Genomic DNA, 27,366 nt, shown 5'->3' with positions numbered 1-27,366 from the left:
AGGAAGTGCCATCTCAATAAGGCCAGCAGAAACTGTTGTGGTACACTTGTGCGCTACAGAGGATTTTATCGGAGGGATAAATCTGTGCCGCCCACTGTCTTTGAGTCTAGCCTGGAGGCTTGGCAGGGGGCAGTGCATCCACTTAGGCCTGTGAGGCACTCCTCTAACCTCACTCTAATCACGAGGGCCCAGACACAAACTGCCAACGTGCAGCACTGACAGGCAGCTGGCTCTGGAAACATCTTAGCTCTCTCCTGGGACAAGACAGGCTCCAGGGCTAAGAGTGATCCTGAGCCCCCTGCGACTGTGGGAGTCTCACATGCTATGACTGGTAGAATTCTGTATGCACAATTGGGCATGGGGTGTAGCTGGGTCCCTGAGAAATCACTGTGTCTGGTTTCAGAGGCTCAGAGCTCCCTGGCCACCAGGGATGCATCACTGCAGAGGGTTCTGGGCTCACACTGAAGACCACGCAGATCCTTTGTGTGGTGAATGAGCCAGCGTGGGTGGGGTATATAGTCACTGTCGTATTGACTTCCTTGGCAGAGAGGAGGTGAGGCTATAATCACACCAGCCAATGCAATCATTCTCTATCCACTGCAGCTAACAGGGGAAATCTATCACGTCCAACTTGGGTTCACCCTGGACTCTTGCTCCCCCCTTGAGCACTGACTCAGCTCCCTGAACCCACACAGCACACACCTCTGGCTATCCACTGAAGGAGCAGACACTCCACTAAGTCACAGAGATGTATTTCAAAGATAAAAGCCATCAGAGGAGACAACCAACAAGTATTTTCACAAATGCCTAAAAATAAACATAGAAATATAAGAAACAGGGGCAGGCACTGTATCATAGCAAGTTGGGCTGCTGCCTGTGGTGCTGGTATCACATATGGATGCTGGTTGGAGTCCCAGCTGTTCCACTTCTATTTCAGCTCCCTGCTAATGCACCTGGGAAAGCAGCAGAAGATGGCCCAAGTACTTGGACCCCTGCCACCCACATGTGAGACCTGGATGACACTCCTGGCTCCTGGCTTTGGAATGGTCCAGCTCTGGCTCCTGTGGTCATTTGGGGAGTGATCCAGCAGATGGAAGATCTCACTCCCTCTGTCTCTCCCTCTAACTCTACCTTTCAAATAAATAAGCAAAATCTTTTTTTAAAAAATATAGGAAACATGAAATATGAACAAGATTACAATATTAAATATGAACAATGACTCCCCAAAAGGAACATAGCAATATTTCAGTATTAGAATGTTAAGACGAAGAGACTGATGAAATGCCTGCAAAGGGATTCAAAAGAATGATCATAATGTGACTGAAAAACAAACAAATTCATGAGATAAATCCATACATGACATGGATAAGAAATTCTGCTGGTAGACGGATACTGAACAGCAATCAAACTGAAATATTAGAAATGAAGAATTCAAATGTCAAGTAGAAAATACAGTGCAATGTGTTACCAATAGACTCAGTGACATGGAAGAAAAAATTATCTGAGCTAGAACACAAAAAAGGAAGGAGGAAAAAAGAAAAACTGAAGATAGTGCTTGAGATTTACGGACACCACCATCTTAGAAGCTCCTGAAGGTATGGAAACAGAATGGATTAGAAGGTCTATTCAATGAAAAACAGCAGAAAACTTCCCTAGTATTAAGAAACACAGAGACATCCAAGCACAGTAACCACAAAGAATTCCTAACAGACAAGATCAGAAAACATCTTCATCACGACACATTATATATAGACAAACTCTCCATAGTAAAACATAAGGGAAAGGTTACAAAATGTGTACAAGAAAAACACCAGATTACCTTCAGAGGATCTCCAATTAGACTAACAGCTGATTTCTCATTAGAAACCCTGCAGACTAGAAGAAAATTAAGAGAGACAGTCCAAGTCCTAAAAGGAAAAAACAAACAAACAAAAAAAAACAAAAAAAACCCAAAAAACTGTCAACCCAGAATGTCATGCCCAATAAAGCTCTTATTTATAAATGAAGTTGAAATAAAGACCTTTCAAAACAAACAGAAATTGAAAAAAATCTGTCGCCACTCATCCAGCCTTAGAAATGATACTTGAGCATGTGCTACACACAGAAACAGAGAAAGATAGTTACCATTATGAAATAAGGTGAAGGCAAAAAATCTCCTAGTAAAAATACAAAGGAAATCCAAAGCAAACAATAGGAATACTATGGAAAAATGGCAGGACCAAATTGTTACTTATCAATAATAACCTTGAGGGGCTGGTGCTGGGGTGCGGTGGTGTAGTGGGTAGAGCCACTGTCTACAGTGTCAGTATCCCATATGGGTGCCGCATTGAGTCCCAGTTACTCCACTTCTCATCCAGCTCTCTGCTATGGCCTGGGAAAGCAGTAGAAGATGGCCCAAGTCCTTGGGCTCCTGCACCCATATGAGAGACTTAGAAGAAGCTTCTGGCTCCTAGCTTTGGATCGGCTCAGCTCCAGCTATTTTGGGCATCTGGGGAGCAAACCAATGGATGGAAAACTCCTCTCTCTCTGCCTCTGCTTCTTTGTAACTCTGCCTTTCAAATAATTAAATAAATCTTAATAATAATAACCTTGAATGTAAATGGCCTAAATTCTCCAATTAATAATGGGAAAAGATAGCCCATGCTAACAGAAAGGAAAAATGAGCAGGTGTAGTCATCCTAATATCAGACAAAATAGACTTTACCACAAAAACTGTTGAAAGACAATGAAGGGCATTATGGAATGATTAATGGATAAATTCAACAGAAATATGTGACTGTAATTAATGTATATGCACCCAATGTCAGGGTTCCTGACTATTTAAAACAAATGTTAACGGATCTAAAAAAGGGAGACATAGGCCCCAATACAATAATAATGAGGGATTTCAACACCCCATTTTCATCTATGGACAAATCAACTAGACAGAAAAATCAACAAATCTAGAGCTAATCTACACTATGGAGCAAATGGAGTTAATTGACACCTAAAGAACATCTCATCCCACAACTTTAGAATACACAGTCTTTGTTCACTAGAGCATGGGAACTTTCTCTAGGATAGATCACATGCTAGGGCAGAAAGCAAGTCTCAATAAATTAAAAAACAATGAATTCATACCACGTATCTTTTCTGACCACAGTGGAATAAAGCCAGAAATTAACAACTTAAGAAACTCTAGAAAATATGCAAACACATGGGAACTTAATAACATACAATCTACAAAAATTGAGTCATGAAGACACAGAAAACCTAAAGAGACCAATAACCAAGATGGAGATTGAATCAGTAATACATAGCCTCCCAACAAAGAAAAGCCCAGGACTGGTGGTTTCAATACCAAACCTTTAAAGAACTACTTCCAAATCTTCTCAAACTATTCAAAACAACTGAAAGGGAGAGAATCCTCCCAAACTCCTTCTGAAAAGGCTAGAATCACCTCACTTACAAAATCAGAAAAAGATACAACAAGGAAAGAGAACTATAGACCAATATCCCTGAAAAACACAGATGCAAAATTCCTCAACTAGCTAATCAAATCCAACAACATATCAGAATGATCAGTCACATGGACCAAGTGTGATATGTCTTCCCTGGTATGCAGGGATGGTTCAACATATGCAAATCAATAAATGGGATATGTAACATTAACAAACTGACGAATAAAAGCCATATGATTATCTCAATAAATGCAGAGAAAGCATTTGATGAAACACAACATCCTTTCATGAAGAAAACCTTAAGCATCTTGGGTACAGACAGAACATTCCTCAACACCATCAAGGCAATATGTGACAAACACACAGCCAGCATCATATTGAAAGAGGAAAAGCTGGAAGCATTTCCATTAAGATCTGAAACCAGATAACAATCACTATTGGGGCCAGCGCTGTGGTGCAGTAGGTTAATCCTGCACCTGCAAGCACTGGCATCCCATATGGGTGATGGTTCTAGCTCCAGCTGCTCCTCTTCCAATCCAGCTCTCTGCTGTGGCCTGGGAAAGCAGCAGAAGATAGCCCAAGTGCCTGGGCCCCTGTACCCACATGGGAGACAGAGGGGAAGCACCTGGCTCCTGGCTTCAGATCCGTGCAGCTCTGGCTATTGTGGCCATTTGGGGAGTGAACCAACGGGAGGAAGACCTTTCTTTCTCTCTCTTGCTGTCGGTAACCCTACATCTCAAATAAATAAAATAAAATCTTAAAAAAAAAAAATCACTATCACCACTGCTATTCAGTGTAGTTCTGGAAGTTTTACCCAAAGCCATTTGGTAAAAAAAAGAAATCAAAAGAATACAAATTGAAAGGAGAGAGTCAAATTATCCTTGTTTGCAGATGACATGAGCCTATATATAGTGGAACCAAAAGACTCCACTAAAAGACTATTGGAACTTATAAAAGAGTAAAGTTGCAGATATAAAATCACATCTTAAAAAAAAACCAACTGCCTTTATAAACACCAACAACACCAAGGCTGAGAAAGAACTTGTAAGATCAGTCCCATTCAAAATAGCTCCAAAAACTCTTTTAATTAAATTTAACCAAAGATGTGAAAGATCTCTACAATGGAACTTACAAAACAGTAAAGAAAGAAATAGAAGACACAAAAAAATAGAAGAATCTTCCATATTCATGGATTGGAAAAATAAATATCATCAGAATGTTCATACTACTGAAAGCAATTTACAGATTCAATGTAATCCCAATCAAAATACCAATGACATTCTCCTCAGACCTAGAAAAAATGATGGTAAAATTCATATGGAAATACAAGAGAACCCCAAATAACTAAAGCACTTTAAACAACAAAAACAAAGCCTGAAGCATCACAATACCAGATTTCAAGATATACTACAGGGCAGTTATAACCCAAACAGCCTGGGGCCAGCACCCTGGCATAGTGGCTAGAGCCAGCATCTGCAGTGCTGGCATCCCACATGGGCGCCAATTATAGTCCCGGCTGCTCCACTTCCAATCCAGCTCTCTGCTGTGGCCTAGGAGAGCAATAGAAGATGGTCCAAGTCCTTGGGCCCCTGCATCCATGTGGGAGACCTGAAGGAGGCTCTTGGCTCCTGGCTTTGGATTGGCACAGCTCTGGCCGTTGTGGCCATTTTGGGGGGTGAACCAGAGGTTGGAAGACCTTTGTCTCTCTCTGCCCCTCTGTAACTCTGCCTTTCAAATAAATAAATAAATCTAAAAAAAAAAAAAAAAGCCTGGTATTGGCACAAAAATAGACACGTAGACCAATGGAACAGAATAAAACTCCAGAAATTAATCCACATATCTACAAACAACTTTGACAAATGAGCTAAAATTAATCCTGGAGAAATGAGTTTCTTCAACAAGTGGTGCTGAGAAAATTTTGATCTCCGTGGGCAGCAGTATGAAACAAGACCACTCACTACCTTACACTTTATACAAAAATCAACTCAAAATGGATCAAGGATCTATATCTATGACCTGATTTCATCAAATTATTAGAGGAAAACATGAGAAACTCTGGAAGACACTGGCTTAGGCAAAGAATTCTTGGTAAAGACCCCATATGCACAGGCAACAAAAGCAAAAATACATCAAGCTAAGAATATTCTGTGCTCAACAAAGCAAAGAGGCAACATACAGAATGGGAGAAAATATTTGCAAACCATGCAACTGATACAGGATTAATACCCAGGCTATAAAAGAGCTCAAGAAACTCAATCACAACAAAACAATTCAGTTAAGAAATGGGCAAAGGAGATATATACAGGCATTTTTCAAAGGATGAAATTCAAATGACCAATTGACATGTGAAAAAATGCTCAGGATCACTGATATCAGGGAAATGCAAGTCAAAACTACAATGAGGCAATGAAGTTTGTTGTTGTGTTTTGTTTTCGTTTTTGTTTTGTTTTGTTTTGTTTTGACAGGCAGAGTGGACAGTGAGAGAGAGAGACAGAGAGAAAGGTCTTCCTTTGCCATTGGTTCACCCCACAATGGCCAGTGCACTGCGCTGATCCAATGGCAGGAGCCAGGTACTTCTCCTGGTCTCCCATGGTGTGCAGGGCCCAAGTACTTGGGTCATCCTCCACTGCACTCCCTGGCCACAGCAGAGGGCTGGCCTGGAAGAGGGGCAACCGGGACAGAATCTGGCACCCCAACTGGGACTAGAACCCGGTGTGCCAGCGCCGCAAGGCGGAGGATTAGCCTAGTGAGCCACTGCGCCGGCCTACAATGAGATTTTACCTCATGCCAGTTAGAATGACTATCATTCAAAAAATCAAAATCAATAAAACATACCCCAATACACTGTTGGTGAGAATGTAAACTACAACAACCATTATGGAAGAAAGTATGCAGATTCTTTAGAAATCTAAAAACAGATCATTTGACCCATCCATCCCACTCCCAAAGGAAATGAAACCAGCATATGAAAGAGTCTTCTATACCCCCCTGTTTATTGCAGCTCAATTCACAATAGCCCAATGTCTATCAACCGATGACTGGATAAAGAAAATGTGGTACATAAACACTACAGAATACCACTCAACCATTAAAAAGAATGAAATCCTGTATTTTGCAACAAAATATATACAACTTGAAATCATTATGCTTAGTGAAATAAGCCATTCTCAAAAAGATAAGTATCAGGGCCTACACTGTGGCATGCTGGGTTAAACTGTTGCCTGCAGTGCTGGCATCTCATATGGACGCTGGTTCAAGTCCCGGCTGCTCCACTTCTAATCCAGCTCCCGGCTAATGTGCCTGGGAAAAGCAGTAGAAGATAGTGCTTGGGCCCTGCCACCCAAGTGGGAGACCCAGATGAAGCTCCTGGCTTCAGCCTGGCCCAGCCCTACCTGTTGTGGTCATTTGGGGAGGGAACCAGCGGATGGCAGTGCGCTCTCAATCACTCTCTCTTCTTCTCTGTAACTGACCTTTCAAATAAAATAAATGTATAGGAATGAAACAGATCTTGAGATTTGATTGTTGTTTTTAGCCCTTGTTTACACTCCTGTGGAACTGTGGTTTCCCTACTTTTTATGTATTGAATATTATGATTAAAGGTGAATTAAGCCTGTGACTAGAATGGATTAAAATTATCTTTGTAAAAATTAAAGAAAAAAGAAGGAAGGAGGAGGGCTGAGACACATGAAATCTGTCCTCTTTACATTAATAAAAATTAAAAAACGAAACAGGAAAGAAAGAAACTGGGTGGTTGGTGTTGTGATTTAGCAGGTTAAGCCGCAGCCTGTGATGCAGGCATTCTATATGGACATTGCTTCATGTCCTGGGTGCTCTACTTCCAGTCCAGCTCCCTGCTAAGTGCCTGGGAAAAGCAGAAGATGGCTCAAGTGTTTGGGCCTCTTTGTTTCTCCTCTAACTCTGCCTTTAAAATAAATAAATAAATCTACATAACAAAAGCACAGAATTTAGTTCACAACAGAATTTAGTTTAATGCTGGGCCAGGCATTGGGTATGGTGGGTTAAGCTGCACTTGGAGTGCCCACATCCATAGAGGACTGCAGGTTGGCGTCTCAGGTACTCTACTACTACTACTACTGCTAAAGCACCTGGAAGGCAGTAGACGACAGCTCAAATGCCTGGGCCCATGCCACACGTATGGAGCACTAGAGGAAGTTCCTAGCTGCAGCTTTGGCCTGGCTGAGGCCAAGCTGTTGTTGCAGGTACTGGGGGGGAAAGGAACCACTGTATGGAAGATAGCTATTCCTCTGCCCTGCCCCCAAACTGTGTGTGTGTACCCTGCTGTGTCACTCTATCTTTAAATAAATCTTTTTAAAAAAATTATTATTTTAAAAAGATCTATTATTTATTTATAATTTTAAAAAAATTTATTATTTGAAAGGCATAGTTACAGACAGACAGAGGAAGAGACACACAGAGAGAGTTTCCACCTGCTGGTTCACTCCCTAAATGGTCTCAACAGCTGGAGTTGGGCTGGTTGGAAGTCAGGAACCAGGAACTTCTTCTGGGTCTTCCATGTGGGTATAGGAACCCAAGGACTTGGGGCATTTTCCACTGCTCTACCAGTGCATTAGCAGGGAGCTGGATCCGAAGTGAGGCAGCCTGGATTTGAACCAGTGCCCACATGGGATGCTGGCGCCTCAGGTAGCAGCTTTACTTGCTACACTACAGCACTGGCCCCTAATAATCTAGTTATATGCAGAAGGTGGTAATACTTAGATACCCTTTAAAAGGTATTTTTATTTTGGAGAGAGAAAGCAAGCTCCTGTCCACTAGAGGTCACTCCCCAGAAGCCCAAAATGGCCAGGAATGAAATCCAATCCAGGTCTCCTATGTGGGTGGCAGAAACGTTCCTGAGCCATCATCTGCTGCCTCTGAGGATCTGTGCTGGCAGAAAGCTGGAGCCGGGACTCAAACCCAGGCACTTCAATATGGGACACCTGTGTTCTAAATGGCATCTTAACTGGTAAGCCAAAGGGTGGCCCCTAGAGACTCTTTGTTCAAAATTCAGAAATACTATCTTCAAAAAGTTGATTCTTGTACTTGGCTTTGGGAAATGTCTCACTTCTCAATACACATAAAAGACACATTGTAAGCTTCCCTTTAATGGTTCTTTAGTCACAGGTTCCAGTACACAGCATCAACAAGACTACTGGTAATGCCAAGACACCACCCAAACCAGTTATACCTCTTCTTCTTCTTCTTCTTTTTTTTTTTTTTTTTGACAGGCAGAGTGGACAGTGAGAGAGACAGAGAGAAAGGTCTTCCTTTTGCCTTTGGTTCACCCTCCAATGGCCGCCGCGGTCGGCGCGCTGCGGCCGGCGCACCGCGCTGATCCGATGGCAGGAGCCAGGAGCCAGGTGCTTTTCCTGGTCTCCCATGGGGTGCAGGGCCCAAGCACCTGGGCCATCCTCCACTGCACTCCCTGGCCACAGCAGAGAGCTGGCCTGGAAGAGGGGCAACCGGGACAGAATCCGGCGCCCCAACCGGGACTAGAACCCGGTGTGCCGGCGCCGCTAGGCGGAGGATTAGCCTAGTGAGCCGCGGCGCCAGCCAGTTATACCTCTTCTTGAGATTAATTATCTTCCTAAATTAAAGAGAATCTGCCATATATTTAAGAGCCAAAATAAACTTTAAGGCACTAAACTTAGCAAAGATATCTCATTTAACAGGGTTCTCATTTATAAAATAAAGCCATGTTTGAAAAGTTAATATTGCACCCTGAAGGACATACTTACAATAATTAAAAAGGGGCACTTCAATAAGAGATGGTCCAAGTCCTTGGGCCCCTGCACCCACATGGGAGACCCAAAGAAACTTCTGGCTCCTGGCTTTGGATTGGCCGAGCTCTGGCCGTTGTGGCCATTTGGGGAGTGAACCAGCAGACAGAAGATCACCCACATGCCTTTCAAATAAATAAATAAATCTTTTTAAAAAGTTGGTGGAAAATGTATATTAGGAAAAAACTATGCACAGATCTCAAATTTTTGACATCAAAATAAACCTGTCTTTTATTTTCATTTTCCATGAACTTTTTGAAGTATCCCATCTATAATAAAATTATATAATCTTTATATAGACTATAATACTATTTTTATAATATATAATATTGATTATGATTCAAGAGTAGAGGGTTTTCTCATGAAAAGAAGTTCAGACAGGGGATTTTGCTGTGGCTCTGTGAGATGTTGGCAACCAACAAGTGCTGCTCCATTTTCAATCCAGCTCCCTACTAATGTACCTGGAAAAGCAGCAGAAAATTGCCCAAGTGCTTGGGCCCCTGTTACCCACATGGGAGACTCAGAAGCTTCTGGCTTCTTGCTTCAGCCTGGCCCAGCCCTGGCTGCTGTGGCCATTTGGGAAGTAAATCAGTGAGTGGAAGATCTCTCTCTCTCTCTCTTATATACATTTTTATATATATATGTGTGTGTGTGGGTGTATATAAATTCAAAAAGTTGAACTTAGGTATTGAACTTTACGAACTAGATAAGGTTTTTGCATATATTAGTATCTTGGGTATTTTAGTTGGACTTGCTACTGCAAGAAAACAGTTTTTTTTTGACAGGCAGAGTGGACAGTGAGAGAGAGAGACAGAAAGGTCTTCCTTTGCTGTTGGTTCACCCTCCAATGGCCGCTGCGGCCGGCGCACCGCGCTGATCCGATGGCAGGAGCCAGGTGCTTCTCCTGGTCTCCCATGGGGTACGGGGCCCAAGTATTTGGGCCATCCTCCACTGTACTCCCTGGCCACAGCAGAGAGCTGGCCTGGAAGAGGGGCAACCGGGACAGAATCTGGCACCCCGACTGGGACTAGAACCCGGTGTGCCGGCGCCGCAAGGTGGAGGATTAGCCTAGTGAGCTGAGGTGCCGGCTAGAAAACAGGTTTTTATTCAGCTCACCAGTGCTCAAAAAATCTGGTATCCCCAACCAGCAGCATTATCAGCATCACCTGGGAACATGTTTAAAGTTTAGACATGTTCAGAATACTAAGTTATTATTATACCTAAGAGAGAATATCTAAGGTCAATACCTAAGATATTAATATATGCAAAAACCTTATCTAGTTCATAAAGTTCAAAAAGTTTATATATGTATCTGCCTTTCAAATAAATAAATCTTAAAAAATATCCATATCTAAATTACATTAATGAAACATCATTCAAATATTATGTCTTTTATAATTATTTACAACTTTAAAGTATCTGAAATAGAGACCATTCATTCAGGAATCCCTTAATTCTGAAAACCTTATGTATTATTTTTATTATGTTTTAAAATTCATCTGACACAGAGAGACAGAAATCAGTTCTCCATCTGCTGCTCCACTCCCCATATGTCCGCAACAGCTGTTGGCCAGGCCACAGCCAGGCGCCAGGAACTCGGTCCAGGTCTCCCATGATCGTGGAGGGACCCAACTACCTGACTCATTATCTGCTGCCCCCAAAGGTGGGCACAGTTAGGAAGCTGGAATCAGACGTGCAGCAAGGACTCAAACTCTGGCTCCTTCAAAGGGTATGTGAGTGTCCCCTTCTGCGTCGTAATTATTGTGCAAAACACCCACCTCCAATTTTACCTATTTTAATTGTGAAGCACTAAATCCATGATTTGTCATTTTAAGTATCTTGGTAGTAGAGGGAGGCCCAGTCTAAATGACGTTATCAAAGGAGAAGTTCTGCTAACTACCTTAAGAACTGAAACAATTTCATTCAACTCCATTGCGAAGGATTCTTGACTCACTGTTCCAAAAATTTCAGCCACTGAAAACTACTTGTTAGTATGTCCTTGCTTTCAGTGTTTCATCTGCACTGGATTAGGAGCACGACTGCTATGGTTCCTTACAATTAAGCCAATGCAGGCCTGAAGTGCTAAGAGCCAAGATTTTTAGCATCTGTACACCTATCATCTGAACCTACAGTTTGTAATCTAATGCATATTCAAATAACCCAAGAGGTTTGTTAAAACACAAGGTGCTGGGCCCCATCCCATGAGGTTCTGAGCAGGTCTATACTTCAAACATGTTTCCAGGTAATGCTGATAATGCTGCTGGTTGGGGATACCAGATTTTTGAGGACTGGTGAGCTGAATAAAAACCTGTTTTCTTGCAATAACAAGTCCAACTAAAATACCCAAGATATTAATATATGAAAAAACCTTATCTAGTTCATAAACAAAAATGAATTACTGCTAAATACTATAGCCTGAATTAGAAAACAAAAAATCTTGGGGCCCGCGCTGTGGCATAGCGGGTTAAGCCACCACCTGCAGCACTGGCATCCTATATAGAAGCTGGTTCAACTCCTGGCTGTTCTACTCCTGATCCAGCTCCCTGCTAATGACCTTGGCAAATCAGTGGAAGATGGCCCAAATGTTTGGGCCCCTGCACCCAAGCTTCTGGCTCCTGGCATCAGGCTATCCCAGCCCTGGCTGTTATGGCCATCTGGGGAGTGTGGCAGTGGATGGAAGATCTCTCTTCTCTGTGTGTCTCCCTCTCTCTCTCTAACTCTGCCTTTCAAATAAATACGTTTCAAAATTTTTTAAAAGTAAAAACCAAAAAAACTTTTTATTTCTATCTTTTCAAGAAATACAAAGGTGTACATTTACAAAAATTTTAAAAAGAGGGTGATACTCTACATTTTATAACAGATATTCAAGATAGTATCCCTTTAAAAAGCAAACTCTTCTGGCACATTCCTATGATGGAAAAACCCAAACCAATTCGTAACAAATCCAATTCCAAATTTCACTAAAGCAAATAATTTTCCTAAAAGCTGGTAATCCAACAACACAGCAACAGCTGCAACAATAAAAACTACTCCTAATGGACAAAGACAGGATTTCATCTTTAGATGCAGGATCTGATAAAATGCTTCCCTTTAAATGCACTCCAGGCCACCTATGTGGACACTGAGGCGCTGAGAAGCAGGGCCAGTGTTCCCTAAAGGGCTGCTCCACTGCATGCAGGAGATGCCTGTCTGCAACACTGAACCAAGCTGGCTGAGGGGAACTCGGATGTTTTCCTTTTTAGAAACAAATCTCAAAGCACAAGCGGAGAATATGGAGGTTTCCATAGGCAGGGAAGAAAGTCATTGAAAACAGAGAGGTCTTCAGAAGTTCATGGAAACACATATTACGAAAAAACTGCATGGATTTTTAAGATCAGTTTCAAGTTCACAGCAATACTGACCAGAAATTATAGATTTCCCACATACCCCCCAACTCCACACAAGACAGTGCATCTGTAGAACTGATTAGCTTACACTAGCATCATTACCACCCAAAGCGCACAGCTTACATATGGGTTCACTTTAAAAAAAAAGGATTGATTTATTTTTAAAGTATTATTTATTTGAAAGGCAGAGTTCCAGAGAGCGAGGGAGTGGTATCTTTCATCCACTGGGTTCACTCCCAAATGACCATAATGGCCAGAGAAAGGCTGGGCTGAAGTCAGGAGCCTGGAACTCCAGCCAGGTCTCCCACAGGTGTGGGGGCCCAAACATTTGGGCCATCTTCTGCTTTCCCAAGCACATCAGCAGAGAGCTAGGACTACAAATAGCCCACATATGAGATGTTGGTTTTGCAAACAGCAGCTTAACCTGTTGCAACTACAACATCAGCCCATATTTACAGAGTAACACACACACACACACACACACGTGTGCGCACATGAAGAGCATGAAGGGGCCGGTGCTGTGGTGCTGCGGGTTAACGCCCTGGCCTGAAATGCTGGCATCTCATATGGGTGCCAGTTTGAGACCCGGCTGCTCCACTTCCCATCCAGCTCTCTGCTATGGCCTGGGAAAGCAGTATAAGATGGCCCAACTCCTTGGGCCCCTGCACCCACGTGAGAGACCTGGAAGAAGCTCCTGGCTTCGGATCGACACAGCTCCAGCTGTTTGCAGCCAACTGGGGAGTGAACCTATCTCTCTCTGCCTCTCCTCTCTCTCTGTAACTCTGACTTCCAAATAAATAAATAAATAAATCTTAAAGAGAGAGAGAGAGAGAGAGAGAGAGAGAGAGAGAGAGAGAGAGAACATACTTCCATGTGCTGGTTCATCCTCTAAAATACTACAACAGCCAGAGCTGGGCCAGGCTGAAACCAGGAGCCAGGAATTCCATCCAGGTCTCCCATGGGGGTAGCATTAGAAAGGAGCTGGATTGGAAGCAAAGTAGCTGGGACTTAACCCAGAACTCCAACATGGGATGAGGGTATGCCAAGCAGCAGCCTAACCAGTTGACACTTCTGGTGTCAGACATTCTAAGGGTTTGACAAATGATCTACTAATCACACAAAGTATTTCTGATTCCCTAAAAATTCTCTATGTACTACCCACTCATCTTGCCCTTCTTGTTAACCCCTGGCAACCCCTGCCACTTACATTGTCTCTAGTTTTGTCTTTTCCAGAATGTAATGTAGTTGGAATAATACAGTATGTAGCCTTTTCATACTAGATACTTTCACTTAAAAATACGTGTTTTTTAAAAAGATTTATTTATATGAAAGGTAGAGAGAGAGAAAGAGAGAGAGAGAGAGAGAGAGAGAGAGAGAGGTCTTCCATCCACTGGCTCACTCCCCAGATGGCCACAATGTCCAGAGCTGTACCGATCCCAAGTCAGGAGCAAGGAGCTTCTTCCATGTCTCCCTCACAGGTGCATGGGCCCAAGGACTTGGGCCATCTCCTACTGCTTTCCCAGGCCACAGCAGAGAGCTGGATGGGAAGTAGAGAAACCAAGACTTCAACCACCACCCATATGGGATGCCGGCACTGCAGGTGGCAGCTTTACCTGCTAAGCCACAGTGCCAGAGCCCCCACACCCCGCCCATGTGTTTTCATGTCATGAAAGCTGATTTCTTTTTATCCTCACAAATATTCCAACATATGAATACACCAGTTTATCTACTGAGCTACTGAAACATCTTCCAAATTTTGACAATTATGAAATAACACTGCTATAAACATCTGTGTGTAGGTTTCATGTAGACATAATTTTCAACTCATCTGGGTAAGTGCCAAGAAGCACAACTGTTGTATTACGTAAGAGCGTTTTGTTAGAAGCTGCCAAATTGTCTTCCAACAAAGTTGTACCAATTTTGCATTCCCACCAGCAAAGATACAGAGTTCCTTTGTTCCACATCCTTGGTGTCTTTAGCAATCTTTTTTTTAAAAAAGGCTACACACTATTGCTTTATTATTCCACTCCTCTATTAATACGTATTTTATTTATTCATGCTTTTCATGATTACAAAGCTCCAACACTCCCACTATTTGACATATATCTGTGTGCACATGCAGAAGTATTTCTGTAGGGTAGATCAGAATTGTTGATCAAATGATAAAAACATTAAACTTTCTGTTTTAGTTTTTCATAACTACAGAAAAGAGACATAAGAAAATTTATTAAACCGTATCTGAATGTGTTGAGATACAGGCTTAGAACTTTGAACCACACCCTTGGACCAAGCAGGAACTATACTTTAAAAACCAAAAAAGCATTCAATTAACAGGGTTACTTTTGTGAAACTTCTAAATAGATAAGGTAGACAGATGCTGTGAATATTGAAACTTATAAAATGACATGCTGTTGGGAACAAAGTCGGAAACAAATGGAAATTAAGGGTATTCTAGGAAACCAAAGGCACATGATTTTGACACTGTCACCACCTGGTGGCAAGGCATCCAAATTATAGATCCAGATTTTTCTGTAATAAATGTTCTCCAGATTGGCTGATCGCAGGCGATGGGGTTGCAAGGTAGGGGAATATATTTTTGAAGAACAGCTACTGTAAATCTGTCTCATGAAATATAGAAGATGTTTTGAGGATGAGATAGAGAATTCTATAGCTCAAGTGGCAGTATTCTGAAACACATCCAAGCAGTTATAATAACAAAGGGGAGTAATTACCAGAAGAGCAAAAGCTTAGTCTGAAGGTACCTACTACAAAGGTAAAAATACCAAACTGACAAGTAAATATACAACATAAATCACTGTTAAGTGCTATTATAAAAATTCATACAAATTTCACAGTTGAAATATTAACATTTAATTTTTGTTAATTTTTTAAGATTTATTTGAAAGAGTTACATAGGGAGAGAAGGAGAGGCAGAGAGAGAGAGAGAGAGAGAGAGAGAGTCTCCCATCCGTTGGTTTACCCCTCAACTGGCCACAATGGCTGGAGCTGCACCAATCCAAAGCCAGGAGCCAGGAGTTTCTTCTAGGTCTCCCATGCAGGTTCAGGAGCCCAAGGACTTGGGCCATCTTCTACTGCTTTCCTAGGCCATAGCAGAGAGCTGGAATGGAAGTGGAGCAGCCAGGACTTGAACCGGCGCCCATATGGGATGTCTACACTGCAGATGGCGGCTTTACCTGCTACACCACAGCGCCAGCCCCAACTTTTAATTTTTAGGTTAGTGTGAACATGGAACTAAGATCCAGTCAATGAGACATTAAGGGAAGCCTTCTTGGGAAGGAAGACATTCTTGAGATGCACAACTACAAAGATCATTTTCTTCCCGCTTTGGACACTGTCACAGGAGATTTTACTAGCTGTTAACAGCTGCACTAGCTACTCCCGTCCAAAAAGAAAAGTCAAACAGCGTCAAAGAAGCCTGCCAGCCCAGACCTAATGTCCTGGCAGATGATGAACCCCTACTATTTAAGCCATTTCTAATCTACTGCTCTAATATTTGTAGCTAAAATATCCTGATTTGTTGGGGTGTAGCAGGTAAAGCTGCTGCCTGTGATGCTGGCATTCTATGTGGGTGGCGGTTCATGTCCCAGCTGCTCTGCTTCTGATCCCACTCCTTGCTGATGGCCCAGGAACAACAGTGTAGGGTGGCCCAAGTGTTGAGGCCCCTGCCACCCATGTGGGGGACCCAGATGAAGTTCCTGCTTCCAGCGTGGCTGAGTCCTAGCCGCTGTAGCTGTCTGGGGGGGGGTGAACCAGCATATGGAACATTTCCCTAATTCTGACTTTCAAATCATGTATTTTTGAAAATCCTGCTTTGTGCATCTAGAATAGAAAGAACATCTATCAAAGTGTCAACAGTGATTAGTGTTGAACGATGGAATTGCAGGCAATTTAATTTTTTTATTCTTTTAATATACACTGAGTAACTTTTAAATTACAGGAAAATACAACTGTCAACATTTAAAAACATTAAAATATACGGTTTTTATGGTTTCAAAGTCCTTACTTGTGGGGCAGGCGTTGTGGTGCAGTGGGTTAACGCCCTGGCCTGAAGCGCCGGCATCCTATATGGGTGCCGGTTTGAGACGTGGCTGCTCCACTTCCTATCCAGCTCTCTGCTATGGCCTGGGAAAACAGTGGAAGATATCCCAAGTCCCTGGGCCCCTGCGCCCGCGTGGAAGACCCAGACGAAGCTCCTGGCTCCGGATCAGCGTAGCTCCGGCCATTGAGGCCATCTGGGGAGTGAACCATTGGATGGAAGACCTCTCTCTCTCCTCTCTTTGTGTAACTCTAACTTTCAAATAAATAAATAAATCTTAAAAAAAAAAAGTCCTTACTTGTTAATGTCACAACCTGGGGCCAGCAGTGTGGCACAGCAGGATGAGCAGCTGCCTGCAATGCTGGTGCCCTTTATGAGTGCAGGTTTGCGGCCCAGCTGCTCCGCTTCTGATCCAGCTCCCTACTAATGCACCTTGGAAAGTAGCACAAGATGGCCCAAGCACTGGACCCCTTCTATCTACGTGGGAGACACTGAGGGAGTTCCAGGCTGCTGGTTTTGACCCAGACCCAGAACAGCCCTGGCCATTGTAGCTATTTGGAAAAGTGAACCAGCACGTGGAACCGCTCTGTCTCCCTCTGCCCATAAAATAAACCCTTAAAAAAAAAAAAAAAAAAAGATAGAAGCCTAAAGTATGTAAAATAGGTAGAGAATAATCGTACAATTTTTAAAAAATGATTTATTTATTATTTATTCATTTATATGGAAGGCGGAGTTACAGAGGCCGAGGCAGATAAAGATATAACTTCCATCTGCTGGTTCACTCCCCAAATGGTCGCAACGGCTAGAGCTGGGCCAACCTGAAGCCAGGAGCCCAAGGACTTGAACCATCTTTTATTGCTTTCCCAAGCCATGGCAGAGAGTTGGATTGGAAGTGGAGCAGCCGGGTATCAAACAGTGCCCATATGGGATGCCAACACTGCAGGCGGCAGCCCTACCTGCTACGCCACAGCTCTGGCCCCTGTACAATCTTTAGACATTATATATACCCTAACAGAAAGTTGAGAGCTACACCTAAGTGCCTTTAAGGAGGCAGTTGTTAAGAATAAGGAATACGAGTCTGGTTCTTTGAGGCTCCACATAGGTATATTTAATCAAGAAAGGAGTCAAAGAACGGTTACCATCCACAGATGTTTGCATGCCTTGGAACGTAGCTTGCCAACTCGTGAGATGATTCCAGGTATGAACAAAGAACATACACCAGTTCTAGAAAGAGGAGAATGGTTTAAGACAGTAGACCGTCTGAACTGCTGAAGTGAACCCATGCACTCAGGCACCACTCCCTAAGTGTGTTCCTTGGAACATTAACCCTCATAAAAAGAGGTCGAAAAAGATTCACAATGTACACTGGCATACTAAGGGCACTGAGCTCACACTGTTTTATTTTCGTGAACCCAGAATTTCTTTGATTATAGAGACTCTCTGTAAGTAACCCACATTATATGCCAACTTCCCAGAGTTATGTTGGGTAATGCTCAGCTGAGGTCTAGCAACATGTAATTCAGGTAAAGTGAAAAAAAAAAAAAAAAGGAATACTGAAACTAGGCCACGATATATTGATTTATACATTCACTCAACAATTATCATGGTTTAAGTGTTTCAGTAAATGCACTCCATGCTGGAGAGAAAAGATGATTAAAAATATAGCCTCTCAGGGCCGACGCTGTGGCATAGCTGCTAAGACCACTGCCTGTGGTACTGGCATCCCATATGGGTGTTGGTTCGAGTCCCGGCTGCTCCACTTCCAATCCAGCTCTCTGCTATGGCTTGGGAAAGCAGCAAAAAGATGGCCCAAGTCCTTGGGCTCCTGTACCCACATGGGAGACCTGGAACTATTTTTTTTTTAAAGATTTATTTTATTTATTTGAAAGACAGAGTTACAGAGAGAGGGAGAGATAGAAAGAGGTCTTCCATCTGCTGATTCACTCCCCAGATGGCCACAATGGCTGGAGCTGAACCGATCCGAAGCCAGAAGCCAGGAGCTTCTTCCGGGTCTCCCACATGGGTGCAGGGGCCCAATGACTTGGGCCATCTTCTACTGCTATCCCAGGCTTTAGCAGAGAGCTGGATTGGAAGAAGAGCAGCCAGGACCAGAACCGGCACCCATATGGGATGCCAGCACTTCAGGCCAGGGCTTTAACCCACTGTGCCACAGCACTGGACCCAAGACCCTGAAGTATTAACCTGTGCCGAGGAGGAGGCCAAAATAAAGTCTGGTACGAAAACTCCTAAGGTGGGTCTTAATTGAAATATGTGTCTGATTAATGGACAGGAGGAAGTTTGCTAGACAGACAACTAAAAAGAAAAAGCAGGCATACAAAGACAAAAAGACATAAAATGAATGGAATTCAGGAAGTTGTACACAAAGTGGCATGACTGGCGTGCAGGGTTTCAGAGGGGACAGCAGTGGGCTGCCGGGCTATCTAGTAGCAGAAGTGAGGCCACAGCCACAGAGGCAGTCTGAGGAATCTGGATTTTATTACTTAGGACTGGGAAAGCACCCAATGGCACTAAAGATAACTATTATAGCAGCTGGGAGAAAGTGAAGGCTGAAGACAGGGAGGCCAGAGAAAATACTAACTCAAATTCTGGCTGAGATACTGAGAGCCCAAGCCAAGACAGTGGTGGTGGCAATAGAGGGGGGACATTTGAGAGCTGTCAGGAATTAGATGCAACAAATGTTTGGAACCAAGTGGAGAAGGAGAAAAAAATCTGTGGTAAGTACCAGGTTTCAGGTTTGGGTGACTTGTTGGCATTGGTGTTAGCATCTAGGAAACGCACGGGAACAGGTTCAAGTAATGAACTGAGTTTGTAGTAGTACGTGGAGTGAGATTAGCGCTGTCAGCCCTTCAGGGAGCGATGCCTGGTAGTTAGCTGACCTCACAGTGAGAAGGGAGCTCAGCCCAGAGCTATGGGAAGGAGATAAAAACATGGAAATATGAAGTATGTAGGTGGCAATGGAAGCCATAGTGGGAGACAAGACTAAAAATACAAAGAAAGTGCACAGCGAAACGGCCCAATCTGGGGATCCTCATATGCTGAGGGTGGCTGCCCAGATCTGAGTTACTTTTCCTAATTTCAAAGGCTTAACAGAAAACACATATTTACTTAAGATGGCACTCCATAGGATTATAGCTAAAAGAAGAAAAATGAGACTGGTGAAAAGAATAAATAAATCTTTCTTTACAACTAGAGACCAGAATATTATCTTGAAGCGTGGGTTAATCATATAAATGATATCAACCTGTTATGTTAACATCAGTGATTCAGTGATTTTACACTAATTATGCAAAGCTCTTACTGGTGTCTTATCTATCCCAGGTATTAAAATGCACGGGAGTGAAGTTAGGGAGTCATGAATCTGAAAACAAGTCTTGATGAGAGTTTGGAACCCACAAAACTAGGGTTTATCCAGGAATGAAAACAGGGTAAACACAGAACTGTAAGGATAACTGATGGTAACATATAAGCTGAAAGGAACTAAACCTAATCACCTCGCGCGAAGATGATGGAACTGTGGAAATGACAGATCTCAGGATGATCTCTACTTTTTCTTTTTTTTCTTTTTTTTAAATTATTTGACAGGTAGAGTTATAGACAGTGAGAGAGAGAGACAGAGAGAAAGAAAGGTCTTCCTTCCGTTGGTTCACCCCACAAATGGTTGCTATGGCTGGAACTGTGCCAATCTGAAGCCAGGAGCCAGGTGCTTCTTCCTGGTCTCCCATGTGGGTGCATGGGCCCAAGCACTTGGGCTATCCTCCACTGCTCTCCTGGGCCACAGCACAGAGCTGGACTGGAATAGGAGCAGCTGGGCTAGAACCAGCACCCATACCGGATGCCAGCGCCGCCAGCCCCTCTACTTTTTGTACACTTACTCAGTTTAAGACAAAGGTCTGTAAAGATGACGAAGTTTCTTTTAGTACAGACCTTACTCAGCTACTAGAATATTACAGAGATAAAGAATTATTTTCCAAAGTAAGAATGGAGAAGAAAATATTCTTTAGAAGCAATTTTGACAAATGTGAGAAGAAAACATAGTAAATGAAAGTAGAATGATCAGAGAAAGGTGTCTAGGTTAAGAAAGTAACCAGCCATATAAAAACTGATAGAGAAGAGGGTAAGGGGCTGGCATCCCATATGATTACCAGTTCAATTCCCAGCTGCTCTACTTCCCATCCAGCTCCCTGCTAGGAAGGCAGTGCAAGGTGGCCCACGTAGTTGGGGCCCCGCCGCCTACTTGGAGACCTAGAAGGAGTTCCTGGCTTTGGTTTTGGCCTGGCCCAGCCCACATCCTTTTGAACATTTGGGGAGTGAACCAGTGGATGGAAGATCTCTGTCTCTGTTTCTGTAACTCTGCCTTTAAAATAAAATAAATCTTAAGAAAAAAAAAGATTATGAAGAGAGCAAGATGAAAGTACAGGAAGTATTGTATGGCCCTGGAAACAGTGAGATTCAGGAGGAAAGAGAGGAGGCACAAGAAACAAACCGAGAGGGTGCTGCTTCTCCTCCTCCGTGCCTGTGTATTCCTCTTATGCATCTTCGCTGTGAGACCATCTATTTATGAGACCATCTATTTATAGTTTGCTGAGGACGTGGCTATGTCTTAATCATTTCCTTTCCAGCACCTTGCATGGCGTCACCGCACATGGCAAGAAATAAGCATTAGCTGAAGAACTGGATGGCTCCCCATTCAGGCTGTCCTTTCTGTCCAAATGGCATCTGTCTTCTGTCCCTCCTGGAGATATCTGGAGTAACTGCCGCTCCTCCTTGCAAAATCACTTTCCCAACAACATCTTCTCTGACCACTCTGTCTTAAAGCTGCACCTTACCCAACTCTAGAACCACTGATTCGTTTTTTCCCCTACAGTCTCCATCGTTCACAAGTGTTTGCCTGGGGACTATGTCTAGTGTCTGATGTCTGTCTCCTACTAGCACACAAGTTCCATAAGGGCAGGGATTTTTGTCTTCTACTCATGGATGCATGTATTTAAAAACAGCAGTAGGGAAAAAGTACAAATGCACTGAGCCACACAGTCTTTTTGCTCTTGCCACTGCCAGAACAGTCACGAAGCTGTCACAACACAGCTACCGCTGACTGAGCGCCTTCAGAGACCACTCTCCACCCAGGGCGCAGCATACACCTGACTTCACTGAAGGTCTTAATGTTGTCTTGTTACAGATAAACAAAACACTGGAAATCTATAGAGAGATTAGGCAATTTGGTCACTTAGTTCAACCCAGGTCATCTGGCCATCAAACCTTTTTTTTTTTTAATTTACCCATTTATTTTGAAAAGTCAGAATTACAGAGGGAGAGACAGACAGATCTTCCATATGCTGGTTTGCTTCCCAGATGGTCACAACAGCCAATGCTGGGACAGAAACTTCATCTAGGTCTCCAATGTAGTTGGCAGGGGTCCAAGCACTTGGGCCATGTTCCTAGGTCATTAGTAGAGAGCTGGATTGGAAGCAGAGCACCTGGGATATGAACTGGCGCCCATATGGGATGCCGGCATCACAGGCAGTGCTTTTATCAGTTATGCCACAACACTGACTCCAAAATCTACCATGCCTCTCCAGCTATCATACTAATGCATTACATGTGTCACTAGTTTAAGTACTAATAAACATATGTTCAGAATAATTTCAAGTGAGGTATCTTTAAGAAAAAAATAAGCTATATTTTAAGCCATATAGCCAATAGTCAGTCAAGACTATTACTTTAAACTAAATATTAGAATACGACAGATCTATGATCAAGAGGAACTTTTAAAACAGAAACCAAAACTCCTGAAATAAATAAGAACCTTCGACACTAAAAAAAGGAGAAAAATCTCAGATACACAATATTTAGAGATGTATAAACATATACTATTGAAAATATATTTGTACAGCAAAATAAGCAAAAGATTATCTACATAATAGGCAAGTGATAAAATATTTTTGTATTTCAAAGCAAAATCACAATATTATTCACAAGTTTTATATCATTCTTGTAATCATAGAGGATTAAAAGATAAAGCAGAATGTTTTCTGTATAACCCAAGTATTCAGAGGAAGGACTACAGTACTGTTAAATGTTTAATTTTTTCTAGTAGTTAATGATATTCATGTAGTTTTTCAAAAAATTTTTACATTACACACACACACACAGTGAGACAGTAAAAAAGCAGAGTATGCGCCTCTCATCCGCTGGTTATCCCCCACATTCCTGCAACAGCTAGAGTTGAGCCAGGAGACGCTGGGAGCCAGGATTCAATCCAAGTCTCCCACACGGGTGGCAGGAACCCAACTACCTGAGCCGGTGCCTGTTGTCTCCCAGGACAAACATTAGCAGGAGGCTTAACCAGGCAGGAATCAAACCTAAGAGCTCCAGTAGTTGTGGGAATCTCAAGTGGCAGCTTAACTACTACGCCCAGATGCCTGCCCTCGAACACTCCACTCTGATCAGCTGTGCTGCAGTTACACTCTCTCAACAAATAGCATCCTACTTCTAACACTGTGTGTGGCCAACCACCTGAGAGGTGGCAGTGCAATGCGGTTTCGGCCAATAAGATCTCTGATAACTTCTGTGCTTCTGCGACACCTTTTGTTTTCCTGCATTACATGTGTCACTCCCCATCTCCTGTGGCAGCCACCTTGTGGCTGGCTGGAAGGGCTGGGGGAGGCACAAGGATGCTGTGATCACTGAGTCACTGATCAACAGGGACAGACACCCGCCTCCAGACTTCACATGAGAAAGGTAAATTTCCACTTTTTTAAGCCCCTGGTAGTCAGAAATTACATTACTTGCAGACCACAGCGGTTTTTATCATGTATGTCAAAAACTTTAAAGCTTGCCAAGAACATGGTTTAGAAGCTGGTCAGTTTATCATATGTTCAAATGGTTAAGTGTCTACTCTAGCACAGCCTTTTTGTTGTTTTGGGAAGAGAAACCTGAAGACAGGCTGAGACTCTCACACAGAATACAAGCGAGAGATGTGTAAAAATGGCAAGTGTGACAAATGCTCTGACAAGGCCGGGAAAACTTCCATGACAGTACTGCAGAGGAACAGGAGTTTCTTCCTTTTTACTGTTTCAGAAGCCAAAGTCTAGGGATAATTCAGAAAACTCTAAGACCAGCCAGACTCAGTCCCGCTTTGTCCTTTCCAAATGACAATCAATTGGATGCCAGGAGGAAGAGTCTGGTGAGGGTCCAACAGGGCTTCCTGATGGGGCCGCCCTACCCGTGCTGCACCTCACTCCCATGACGTAAGACCAGCTGCAAGGAGAGGAATGCAGTGGCACCGGGAACAGAAAAGGGGAACGCTCTCACCGGCTGCCTGGAATCCCAGGGAGCTTGGCTGCACAGCAGCCGTCCACACTTCCACGGCACAGAGGTACACAGGAGACTCCTGCCTTTGTCAGCTGGGGCAGAGTGGGCCACGGGACAGCTCCACCTCACTGCTAGACATGGAAACACAGTGAGAAGGAAGCTCTGTGTGAGAAGAGGAGTCAGAGACCCAAGGAGGAGGCGCGGCTGAGACTGCAGCAGCAACAGATGTTTCAGCAGAGGCCCGCGTAAAGGGACGATGACGCCTGAGGACCAGAGGATGGGACGTAGATCTCAGCAGACGCCAGCAAGGATGATGCTGGGGATCAGACTCCTCAGGCCAATCCATTCCCATGGAAGCTGGAACTTAGGTGCTCATCCTGAAGAGAAGATGAGCCACTGGCAAAGGAAGGATCAGGTCCAATCTACTGAGAAATCCCTGAGGTGACCGACGTGCCCTAAATCAGCAGGCTGAAGTCTTCAACTACCACATGGGATAGGCTCTAATTTGAAATCAGGCTTAATTTTTGTGCATGTGAGTTTGTAGTCTGAGAATCTGTATTCATTATGTAAGGATCCTGTAAACATCTTGTCTCAAAAATATTTTCACTGTCCTCATCTATGTATCCTGAACTTGATTTTCAGGGTAAACACACAGCTTGTGTTCTCCCATCCATGCACACAGACAACAAAGGGAAAGCTGTCTGGATAAAAATTACTGTGCTCATTTTAAAATCTTTATAAACTCAAAGGGTACACTACTAACGATTACAGTGGATTCCACTTGGTCAACTTCTCCCTAGGGTGTTATTTTCCCCAATCCCAAGGCCAGCATCATGTTCAGAACTTCATCATCTCCATCTGTTCACTTTCATGAGGGAGCTATCTCTTGAAAATCCAGTCTTTGACTATCTCACTTCCCTACTCACAATTCTTCAGCCTGGATACAAAGCCCTTCACTGTCAGCACCTGCCTACTGGTCTACCTCTATTAGCTCCCTTTTTCCACTTACACAAAGTAACTCGGGATTCTCTCACGTTACGCACTAGCGCACAGCCCTGGTCTTTCCAAGAATAAACAAAGCTAAATCATTTAACATATGTTAGGCATTAAGTAGTCAACTGTCATAACTACCTCGTGAAGCAGGAACTATGAAGACCATTTTACTGATGAAAAATAGAGACATGAATGGTTTCTAGTCAATGGCAGAATATGAACTTGAATCTACTAAGTCTGGGTCTAGAATCTACCCTCTTAAATCATTGTGATCTTAGGAGCTACAACTGTGGCATAGTGGGCTGAGCCTCTGCCTGAAGCACTGGCATCCCATATGTACACCGGTTCTAGTCCTGGCTGCTCCTCTTCCAATCAAGCTCTCTGCTATGGCCTGGGAAAGCAGTGGAAGATGGCCCAAGTGCCTGGGTCCCTGCACCTGTGTGAGAGACCCGGGAGAAGCTCCAGGCTCCTGGCTTCAGATCAGCTCAGCTCTGGCCATTACAGACATTTGGGGAGTAAACCAGTGGATGGAAGACCTTTCTCTTTGTCTCTCCCTTTCTCTGTCTGTAACTCTACCTCTCACATAAATAAATCTTAAAAAAAAAAATCTATTGCCTTAAAACACTGGTCTCTCTATCCAGAGTATCTCTCACTCTTTTAAAAAGATTTATTTGAAAGTCAGAGTTACAGAGAGAGAGGGAGAGACACAGAGAGAGCGAGCTTCCATCTAGTGGTTCACTCCCCAAATGGCCACAACAGCCAGGTTGGGCCAAGCCAAAGCCAGGAGCTCCCATCCATGTCTCCCCCACGGGTGGCAGGGGCCCAAACACTTGGGGGTATCTTCTGCTGCTGCCTAGGCGCATTAGCAGGGGGCTGGATCGAAAGTAGAGCAGCAGTGAGATGAAATGGCGCCCATACAGGATGCAGGCATCACAGATGGTGGCTTTAACTGCTACACCATTCCCTCTTCAATTCCCTTATGAATGCTGTAGATCTTTCCAGAACCAACTTATATGTTTTCTTAACTAACATAGGCAGAAGAGGCTTTCACTCTCTTTTCTAATTCCATCATTCTTCAGAATTGCATGTATCATAATGTACTGTAATGTAATGGTTTGCTGGCAAGTGTATTTCTTCACCACACTGTGAGTTCCTGGAGGTCAGGACCTGCCTAATTCATTTTTGTGTCCCTCATCAATCTCACTACCTGCCACAGCAGGCATTCCCCAACATTTACTGAATTTCAGTAGAGGTAGTACCTATTCTTACTCAAAACCATTTCAATTTTTCTATATATCCAATAGTGGACCGCCCTTTATATACTCAGTTTTAGCTATAAAGAATTTTACATTCACATTTCTAAAAAGTGGATAAAAAACAAATCCTTAATTATCCTAAGAATATAATTTATTTTCTTCCCAAACCAATATACTGTGTCTGAAACTCAGCTTGGTGTGGACTTCAAAAACGTAATGCTGGGGACTAGCACTATGGTATAGTGGATAAAGCCACAGCCTACAGTACCAGCATCCCATATGGGCGCCAGTTTGAGTTCCAGCTGCTCCACTTCCAATCCAGTGCTCTGCTATGGGCTGGAAAGCAGAAGATGGCCCAAGTCCTTGGGCAAATGCACCCATGTGGGAAGACACAGAGAAAGCTCCTGGCTTCGGATCAGCACAGCTCCGGCTGTTGTGGCTAACTGGGGAGTGAACCTGTGGATAGAAGACCTCTCTCTCTCTCTCTCTCTCTCTCTCTCTCTCTCTCTCTCTCTGCCTCTCCTTCTCTGTGTAACTCTGACTTTCAAATAAATAAATAAATCATTAAAAAAAATGTATGCTTGCCACAAACCAACTCCTAATAAACCTGGCCCCTACACTACCCTCTACTAGAAGAGCCTAGAAGTGAAATAAGCCAGACACAAAGAGACAAATACTATACCTTCTCACTCACAGGTGGAAGCTAAGGGTTGATCTCAGAAAAGTAGGGAGTAGAACAGTGGTTACCAGAGCCTGGAGAGGGGCTGGTAGAAGGGGAAGAGAGGATGGTTAATGGGCACAGGGGTACAGCTGACAGGAGGAACAGCTTTTTAAGTTCTAAAGCACAGTAGTGTAACTATGGTTGACAACAATTGTGTATTTTGAAATAGCTAAAGAAGAGTTTTAAAGAAATGATAGACATTTTTGAGGTAATAGGTATGCCAATTACCAGATCTGAGCATTACACATTATATACATGTATTGAAATTTCACAATGTATCCTATAGATATGTGCAATTACTATGTGTCAATTAGAAGAATTTGAACAAAACCCTATCTTCTATTAGTAATAAATGGGTTACAACCAGATGGAGAGTTATGGAA

At 43.2% G+C, this 27,366-nt stretch overlaps 1 protein-coding gene across 7 annotated transcripts in view; it reads right to left on the bottom strand.

The window, feature by feature from the left end:
- MND1 (meiotic nuclear divisions 1) overlaps positions 1-27,366 on the bottom strand; it is an 88,801-nt gene that overhangs the window by 34,321 nt on the left and 27,114 nt on the right. The window lies entirely within an intron of this gene.

This window comes from Oryctolagus cuniculus, chromosome 8 (genome assembly GCF_964237555.1).
Source record: "Oryctolagus cuniculus chromosome 8, mOryCun1.1, whole genome shotgun sequence".
Lineage (NCBI taxonomy): Eukaryota > Metazoa > Chordata > Mammalia > Lagomorpha > Leporidae > Oryctolagus > Oryctolagus cuniculus.
Note: the sequence above shows the minus strand (reverse complement) of the source record. Positions and strands in the feature narration are given on the sequence as shown.